A 9335-nucleotide genomic window follows, 5' to 3' on the forward strand; every position below is an offset into this window, starting at 1 on the left:
TGAAAAGAACTCGGTCACAAATGGCTCATGGCTTTTTAGGACAAAAAGATAAAAAAGTTCATCTAATCCTTAAGAATCATCATCGACATAAAAATAAGAAAAGGCACACCAATATGCTAAATGAGATTAAATTTGCAGCATGTGTTGTTTAAGAAATATACTTCACTAAGGCCAAGAACGAGATCATGATCGAAACAAGAAGAAACTAAATGGTCATATTTTCATAACAAAACTCAGAAACAACCAGAAAAGCTCACAATAATATTCAGCCAAAACCAAAACATGCAACTAAATTCAAAAATAATATAACAAGCATAAGAATAAGAATAAGACTTCCCTGGTCTCATGGATCAAACGGCCACGCCTCAATGATTATGACATCCTTTAACTGGTCATACATCTGTCTTGTAACCTGGGTGACTGTTTCTAACTTTTGCTCCGTGGCCTCCAATTTTGCTTCAGTTACCGCCAACTGCTGCTCCAACCGACGAACAGTATCCCACAAGCCTCGAATTTCAGAATGCGGTGAGCCGACTCGAACTGCCTCCCAAACAAGTGCATGTCCCAAAAGGCGCTTCAAATTTCGTTCTTCTATCATCAGAAACTTTCTCTCAATTTGGCCTTCTGGAATCTTGACACCTTGATGAAGACAGAGTGAGGTGATCAAACCAGGGAAAAAAAGTTTACCATTTTTTCGAGCCGCACATTCATGGATTACGCTCCGTATTAGTCGCCCAAAGTTTATCGGGAATCCCTTCATCATAGCGTATACCAATAGAACTCGATCTCGAATAATGTGCTGGTCATACTCGGTTGGCATGATCCTGTTCTTCACGACATATAACCAAATGGCAGCAGCCGCAGAAATATCCTTAGGTGCAAGCTTATGAGACCCCATCGTCGAAATATCCCACGTAGATAAAGGTGTCCCGATTGTATCCACTGCCTTACTAAGATGTTCGTCAGATGGATCAAATAAAATCTGATTTCCAAGAGCATTCTGGTAATCAGGGAGTCCATAAAAATGGTTAATCTATGCAGTAGCAAAGCAAACCTCTTTCCCGCGCACCGTCACCATATCCGACTGAGGGTGAATGGACGAATAAAACTCCCGCACTATATCAACCGCCATACAGCTCACTGGTTCCAGCAGGCGTAGCCATTCCTTTTCTCGAGCCACTTCTCGCCACATGTTCGGGACAACTGGAAGATCTATATTTAAGCCAAGCTCAACCAATAGCTTCCTCGATTTGTTCCATCCGCGATGCTTCCTAAGATTATAGGGCGTCCATTTAGTCTCGAGCTCGTTACTAGCATCGGTATGGATACTGACTATCTCAGGAGTCGGTATCGGTACAGAAGACTGCGCTCTAATCGTAGCAGCACGAGCCTTAGCTGCTCGAGTCTTAGGTTCATAAGAAGTTATCTTGACCGTCTTGTGCTTTTGCATTCTCTTTCGTGGTGTGGCTTTTGGCCGCCTTCTAGCCCCAAAAAGCTCCCTGATGGGAATCCTATCGTCTGTGTCTGTGTTGACTGATGGTACAACCCATGGATTCGACAGCGAAGATGATGCGACGGAATGATTTTCAATTGGAGGTCCTGTCCTAGAAATTCCTACCCCCATTACTGCAGTATCCCCCTTGTATGGACTTCTTTCTCTCTCAGACTGATGAGATCCTGTGGAATGCTCTCTTTGAATAGAGTTTACTGAAGGGGCATTAAAAGCATTCGAAGCCGGCAAGGAGGGATAGGACTCAACTTCCCAAGCACCATATATCTCCAAAGATGGTGATATTCCTTTGTCCAAAATATCTGAAACGAAAATGCCAGGTACGAGAGCCTGTGTCGCTACACAATCTCCCTCGGTTTGTGTAGGTTTAGTTACCTTTTCCTTTGAACTCTTGGATAATGTTTCTGTGGAAATATCAAGAGGTAACTTTCGTTCAACCGCCATCTCCTCTTCTTGAAGACTTATTGTTCTGGATCTTATTGGCGATTGTATACGGGGTTGCATATAACAAGCTCTCCAGGCTATTTGACTAGCAATCCTCCTAGCATCTTCGAACATTGCTTCCCATTCCTCAGATGTGTACCTTCGAAATTCATCATCCCTACTCTTCTTCGCTGATCCACTAGATAAATCTCTTGAACCGGCTCGTTTTCTTGATATTTCGCCCACTGTCACTGAGAGAGGCGCCATGCGCCTAGCCTCAACTTCTGCATCAATTTCCATGCTTTGCACCCCTGAACTTCCTCCTTTGTGTTTCCACTGTCGACACTCTTATGAATGCCCCAATTCATCAAAATTTACCTCACTCTCTTTGCTTAGTATCTCTTTTCCTTTATTTTCAGCAATCACATTATCTTTCTCACTATAATGGGGAGCCATAGGGACGAACTGTTGGGTAGGTAAAGATGGTCGGGTGCTAGATATAGTAGTGGGCATTAAAGGAGGCTCAAGAGGTCTCAATGACATTCCAAAACTCTGACCTTGTGAATACATAGGACCCGGTTGATACTCACTCATCAGCATCCCTCCTAAAAACAGAAACTGAGATGAAGGGGGAGGGGTACTAATCATCGATGGGGTAACTTGGGCACAATTAATCAAATTATGGCCTAAGTCGAGTGATTGTAGTGGCTGGACAACATGGTTTTGAGGGGTAAAAAACTGATTTTGAGGGTAAATAGGCGGAATACCTATCGGGAAAGTTGGGTAATTGGACGACTGCGAACTATATGCGGGAAAAGTAGGAGGGAACAAAGGATACATACCAGAAAAATTATTCCCTAATTGCTGCTGAAAACTGGCCGGAAGAGGGTCAAAACGCTGCGGAAACGGTCCAAAAGTAGGTGGGTTTTGAGCCCGGACCAATGACCCATCATATTGGTTGTGTATCGTGGCTTGTGGCACTGTCGGATTAGCGATAAATGGCCGGAAACCTCCATTTACTGCTGCTGGTCGAAAAATGTGGTTATTGGAAGCGTGAACATTCAAATCTTGGGAGTTTGAAGGATGAGAACTTATGGGTATTGTGGTAGTGGAAGAGGGGAACGTAGTACTTTGAGAAGAAGAAGCCATGGATGATAAAAAAAACAAATGGAAAAGATGGAGAAATTTTGTTTTTCCGTTTCAGCCGTAAAGCGCAAGAAGAGAGAGGAATTGAGGCTACTTTTTTCGTGAAGAAGGAGAGACTAAACAGATGAAGTGTCCTTTTCTTTTTATTCTTGAATAAAAATAGGTTTTAATGTTAATTATATCAAAAACCCAATTGGAAAAGGAAGCTCATAAAAAAAAAACTCAAAAGCCCATGTGTGTTATTAATTTTTTTTTAAACTCCTAATTCGATTAAAAACGAATAAAAAAAATAAAAATAAAAATAAAAAATAAAAATAAATAAATAAAATTATTGCGCCCCCCTTTATTTCAAGTCAAAACTAACTCCCAAAATTAAATAAGAATTTTTCGAATTTTTGGATCGGGCCGAGGCGCCAGGCGCCTTGCCTAAAAAAAAAAATTCTAAATTTTCTAAAATTTTTTCCAAGTAATTTTTCAACACCTTAATCTCAGCCTAAACAACCTAACTACAATTAAAAATAAGTGAAATTCGAAAAGAAAATAAGTAAAACTACTCCTAACTAATTTACACAAAACCCTTCAAAAGAAATTTTCAATTAAACAAGGAAGGGAAATATATATTTTTTTTTTTCAAACTCTTAACTTCCTGGAAGTTGGATAGAGGTCTTCCCTCTATCTATTTCTTCTCCAAAATATTTTTTAACACGTTGGCCATTAACTTTAAAAATGTTACCTTTAAAATCTTCGAGTTCAATGGCACCATGAGGGAAAATTTTTGAAATTTTAAATGGTCCAGACCACCTGGACTTTAGTTTTCCCGGAAATAATTTTAAACGAGAGTTGAAAAGTAAAACTAAGTCTCCTACTTGAAAAGCTTTAGGCCTAAGCCTCTTATCATGCCATTGCTTAGTTTTTTCTTTAAAAATCTTTGCATTTTCGTAAGAAAAGTTACTATGCTCCTCAAGTTCTATCAGTTGGAGCTTCCTTGATTCTCCTGCAGAAAATAAATCAAAGTTTAGTCTTTTTGTCGCCCAAAAAGCTTTATATTCTAACTCTAACGGTAAATGACAAGCTTTACCAAAAATCAACCTATATGGGGACATGCCGAGAGGAGTCTTGTATGCTGTCCTATATGCCCATAGAGAATCGTCCAGTTTTAAAGACCAATCTTTTCTATTTAAATTGACAGTTTTTTCCAAAATAGATTTGATTTCTCTATTAGACACATCCGCTAACCCATTGGATTGGGGATGATAAGCTGTGGCTATCCTGTGACGGACATTATACTTAGACAACAAACTTCTTATCGCTCTATTCAAAAAATGAGTCCCCTCATCACTTATCAAACATCGAGGGGTACCATAACGAGTGAAGATATGCTTTTGTAAAAATCGAACAATTACCCTAGCATCATTCGTAGAGGTAGCAAAAGCTTCTATCCACTTGGACACATAATCAACAGCTAATAAAATATAATTCTTACCATACGAAGGAGGGAACGGACCCATGAAATCAATACCCCATACATCAAAAATTTCAACTTCCAGAATAGGGTTCAAAGGCATCTCATTAAGTTTAGAAATATTACCTGTCCTCTAACACTTATCACAAACTTGAGCGAAACTATGTGCATCACGGAATAGAGTGGGCCAGAGGAACCCGCTTTGTAATACCTTCGCTGTGGTCTTTTGTCCATCGAAATGCCCTCCATATGGAGACATATGACAAGCCTCCAAAATTGCTTTTTGCTCTTCCTCCGCTACACACTTGCGAAGGATTCCGTCAGGACCAAGTTTATACAAAAAAGGCTCATCCCACCTATAATATCTCACATCATGAAGAAACTTTTTTACCTGCTGTCGACTGAATTCATGAGGAATAATACGACTTACCAAGTAATTTGCAATGTCAGCATACCAAGAGACATTTTCAATGCGAAGTAATTGCTCATCAACGAATTGTTCTCGAATCTCTGCCTGACCTTCCTGAAGTGGGGACTCGAGCCTAGACAAGTGGTCGGCTACTTGGTTCTCCGTTCCTTTACAGTCCCTTACTTCTGTATCAAACTCTTGAAGTAGCAAAATCCATCGTATCAAACGTGGTTTTGCATCCTTCTTTGCAAATAAATACTTTAGAGCAGAATGATCAGTATAAACAATTACTTTTGCCCCTATCAAGTAAGACCTAAACTTATCAAAATCAAACACAACTGCTAACAATTCTTTTTCAGTAGTGGTGTAGTTTAGTTGTGCCCCCGTTAAAGTCTTACTGGCATAATATACTGGATGTAAAAACTTATTCCTTCTTTGACCTAACATGACCCCTAAAGCATAATCACTAGCATCGCACATAAGTTCAAAGGGTAACTCCCAGTTAGGTTCTATAATTATTGGAGCCGAGCTCAAAGCAGTTTTTAAAGTTTCAAAAGCTGTCATGCAAGCATTATCAAATACGAAGGGTATATCATTTTCCAAAAGTTGGCAAAGGGGTTTTGAAATCTTTGCAAAATCTTTTATAAAACGCCTATAGAAACCCCCATGGCCTAAAAAACATCTTATTCCTTTAACATTTGTGGGAGGTGGTAATTTTGAAATAACATCAATCTTAGCACGATCCACCTCAATCCCATTTTTCGAAATCTTATGGCCTAGAACTATCCCTTCTCGTACCATAAAATGACACTTCTCCCACTTTAAAACAAAATTTGTTTGCTCGCATCTTTGTAAAACATTTTCTAAATTCAATAGGCAATGATCAAAAGAATTTCCAAAAACTGAAAAGTCATCCATAAAAACCTCAAGAATATTTTCTACCATATCCGAAAAAATGGCCATCATACACATTTGAAATGTCGCCGGTGCATTGCATAGACCGAAAGGCATACGCCTAAAGGCAAATGTCCCATACGGACAAGTGAACGTCGTCTTCTCCTGATCCTCCGGAGCGATGGTAATCTGGTTGTATCCCGAATATCCATCTAGGAAGCAGTAAAACTCTTTACCTGCAAGACGGTCCAACATTTGATCAACAAACGGGAGTGGAAAATGATCTTTTTTCGTTACCTTGTTTAGTTTGCGATAGTCGATGCAAACTCTCCACCCGCTCAAAGTCCGGGTTGATATAAGTTCATTCTCCTCGTTTACCACCACTGTCATCCCGCCCTTCTTAGGTACGCATTATACTGGGCTCACCCAGCTACTATCTGATATAGGGTAGATGACTCCGACGTCTAACCATTTCAAGATCTCTTTCCGAACAACCTCTTTCATTTTTGGATTCAGACGTCTCTGATTCTCTATTGAGTTGCTGGCACCTTCTTCCAATAGGATCTTATGCATGCAGAATGCAGGGCTTATCGCTTGAATGTCTGCAATGGTCCAACCAATGGCCTTCTTATATTTTGCCAATACCTGTAACAATGAAAGCTCATTTTCAGTAGTTAGACTGGAAGAAATAATAACAGGCAAAGTTTCATTAAGTCCAAGATAAGCGTATTTCAAGTGAGAAGGTAAAGGCTTTTGTTCCAAAGTGGGTGGTTCCACAATGGATGGTTGCAATGTTTTGCACACTTCTGACTTTATATCCTCTTTTTCCTCTGGTGGATGCATCTCTTCATCTACATCTGGACAATCACTTTCTGCAGCCTCTAGTTCTTCCTCAATTCCTGTAACTAAAAGATCATAGAACTCATCAAACGAAACAGGATTTGAAGTACTAATAGCTGAACATTCTTCTAAATCTCCTGGAAGTTTCATTGCATCCAACACATTAAATTTCACCTCCTCATTATTAACCTTCATTGTTATTTCTCCTTTTCGAACATTAAATATTGTATCTCCTGTAGCTAGGAAGGGTCTACCTAAGATGATAGGTACATCCAAATCGGCCTTACAGTCTAAGATGATGAAGTCTGCAGGGAAGATAAACTTATCTACATGAAACTTATCTTTTATTTTTCCTTCAGGCTTCTTAATGGATCTATCTGCTAATTGGAGGGTAACTGTAGTAGGTCTAGCTTCTCCTATGCCTAATTCTTTGAAAACAGATAGAGGCATTAGGTTAATGCTAGCACCTAGATCGCATAAAGCTCTACCTAAATTCTTTCCTCCAATAGAACAAGGGATGGTGAAACTGTCGGGATCTTTACATTTTATGGGCAAAGGGCTACCTACAGCTTCACTACTACACTTAGTCATAGCTACCATCTCATGTTCACCTAACTTCTTTTTTCTAGACACAATATCCTTCAGGAACTTAGCATAATTTGGCATTTGTTCTAAGGCATCAAGTAAAGGAATGTTTATGTGGAGTTGCTTGAGGATGTCTAAAAACTTTCTAAACTGAGTTTCTTGGTTTTTCTTGGCTAATATTTGAGGGAAAGGAGGAATCAGGAGAAAAGATGAATTTTCTTGTGAAGAGGCGCCAGACGCCTCCCCCTCACCCGAGGTGGTTTTTTCTTTCTCTGCTTCACTAGGAGAATTTTGAATTGATGTGGAAGGTTTCTCTACCTCAACCGGCATCTTTGGTCTTTCATAAGACAATCCACTTCTCAAAGTTACCGCCTTGCATTGCTCTTTTCCATCTCTTTTTGGAACTTCAGTATGCCAAGGAAAAGAGCCTTGTGGTCTCGCCTTCAAATCATTGGAAAGTTGTCCTATTTGAACTTCTAGGTTTCTCATTGCCGCTGCTTAAGTTTGGATTGTGGCATTCTGGGATTGCATCAATGCATCATTGCGCGCCATGTACTCCTTAAACATGTTCTGAAGACTAGTATTGTTATTATGAGCTGGCTGCGATGGGGTTCTTTGGTTCTGATTATACTGTTGTGGTGGTGGTGGCATGTGTTGATTGCTTGAAAAAGTAGGAGGGACATAGGGCTGCTTATACTGCTGGTTCTGCCCTTGGGTCGCTCCACTAGAACTTCCTTGACCTCCCTAGGAAAAGTTGGGATGATGTCTCCACCCCGGATTGTACGTGTTTGAATAGGGGTTGAAGTTCTGATTGTTCCCGTGACCTACATAATAAACAGAAGCTGGATTATGCGGACAATTCTCATAAACATGGTTATCACTTCAACAAGAACAAACAGTTTCATTAATTTGGCAAACAGGAGAAGCATATTCTGGTTGCACGGGTGCAGTTGGTGCACTCTTCCTTTCTAGGGCCAACTCTTTGAGCATTTGGTTCATCGTCACCATTTCCTTCTGCATTGAAGTTCCTACATCCAAAGCGAATACACCCGCTTGATCCTGCTTCTTAGGGGCAGGTTTTGACCTTTGAGAACACCATAGCTCATTGTGGGATGCTAGGTCCTCCAAAATATCAACTATTTCGTTGAAGGTCTTCTTCGTGAAAGCTCTATTTGCAGCGTTGTTGAGCATCATCTTAGTGGGGTGGTCCAAACCTCGGAAGAAGTGCTCGATTTGGATACATGCTGGTAATCCATAGTTCGGACACTTTCGCAGCAATTCTTTGAATCTTTCCCATGCCTCGTGTACTGGTTCACGATCATATTGTCTAAAGGTGACAATCTCTTCCCTGATGTCTGCATGGCGAGTAGGAGGGAAATACTTTGTAAGGAACTTTTCTATTAGCGAATGCCATGTTGTAATTGATCCTGGCGGGAACGAGTTGAGCCATGTTCTTGCCTGATCCTTAAAAGAAAATGGGAAAAGAGTTAACCTTAATGCATCATCAGTTATATTTGGAAATCTAAATGCACCAGCTATTTGAAGAAAAGTTTTGAGATGATCATGAGGATCTTCGTGTTCACGCCCCCCGAACTGTCCTAATGTCTGAAGCATTTGAAACATAAGTGGCTTCAGTTCAAAGTTGGCGGCTTCTGGAATGGGATTTAGGATGACAGAATCCAAATTCTGGAATGCTGTGGCAGCATATTCTCGCATGGCTACGTCTCTATTATCTACCACCAAGATATGATTGAACTCATTGTTTTGTTGTTGACCTGCCATATTTCCGTTAACAATTGGTGGATCTGCAGGATCTTGTGGTGGAATCTCGTCCATAAAAGTGATGGTACTTTCACTCTCGCTTTCGAAATCTCTTTCTTTTTCTTTCTTTTTTTGCTTTTCTCTCTGTTTTCTGAGTCTCTGTTCTTTTCTCAACCTACGACAGGTTCTCTCAATTTCAAGATCAAATGGCAATAGAAATGAATCCGTGCTCATGCACTAATCAATGACTTTCGTGGTTGGATATAAATCAAAATGTTTGAGAACAGAAATGACAATCACAAAAA

At 40.1% G+C, this 9335-nt stretch overlaps 1 non-coding gene across 1 annotated transcript; it reads left to right on the forward strand.

Annotated features, from left to right (window-relative positions):
• The first annotated feature begins 8518 nt into the window (after positions 1 to 8518).
• On the forward strand, positions 8519 to 8625 carry LOC148211912 (small nucleolar RNA R71). Its single transcript, XR_015790598.1, has one exon. It is a non-coding gene; the product is annotated as a small nucleolar RNA R71 (small nucleolar RNA).
• The last annotated feature ends 710 nt before the right edge of the window (positions 8626 to 9335 follow it).

The sequence above is a fragment of the Momordica charantia genome (genome assembly GCF_013281855.1).
Source record: "Momordica charantia cultivar OHB3-1 chromosome 4 unlocalized genomic scaffold, Mcharantia_2.0 BLBB01000004.1, whole genome shotgun sequence".
Lineage (NCBI taxonomy): Eukaryota > Viridiplantae > Streptophyta > Magnoliopsida > Cucurbitales > Cucurbitaceae > Momordica > Momordica charantia.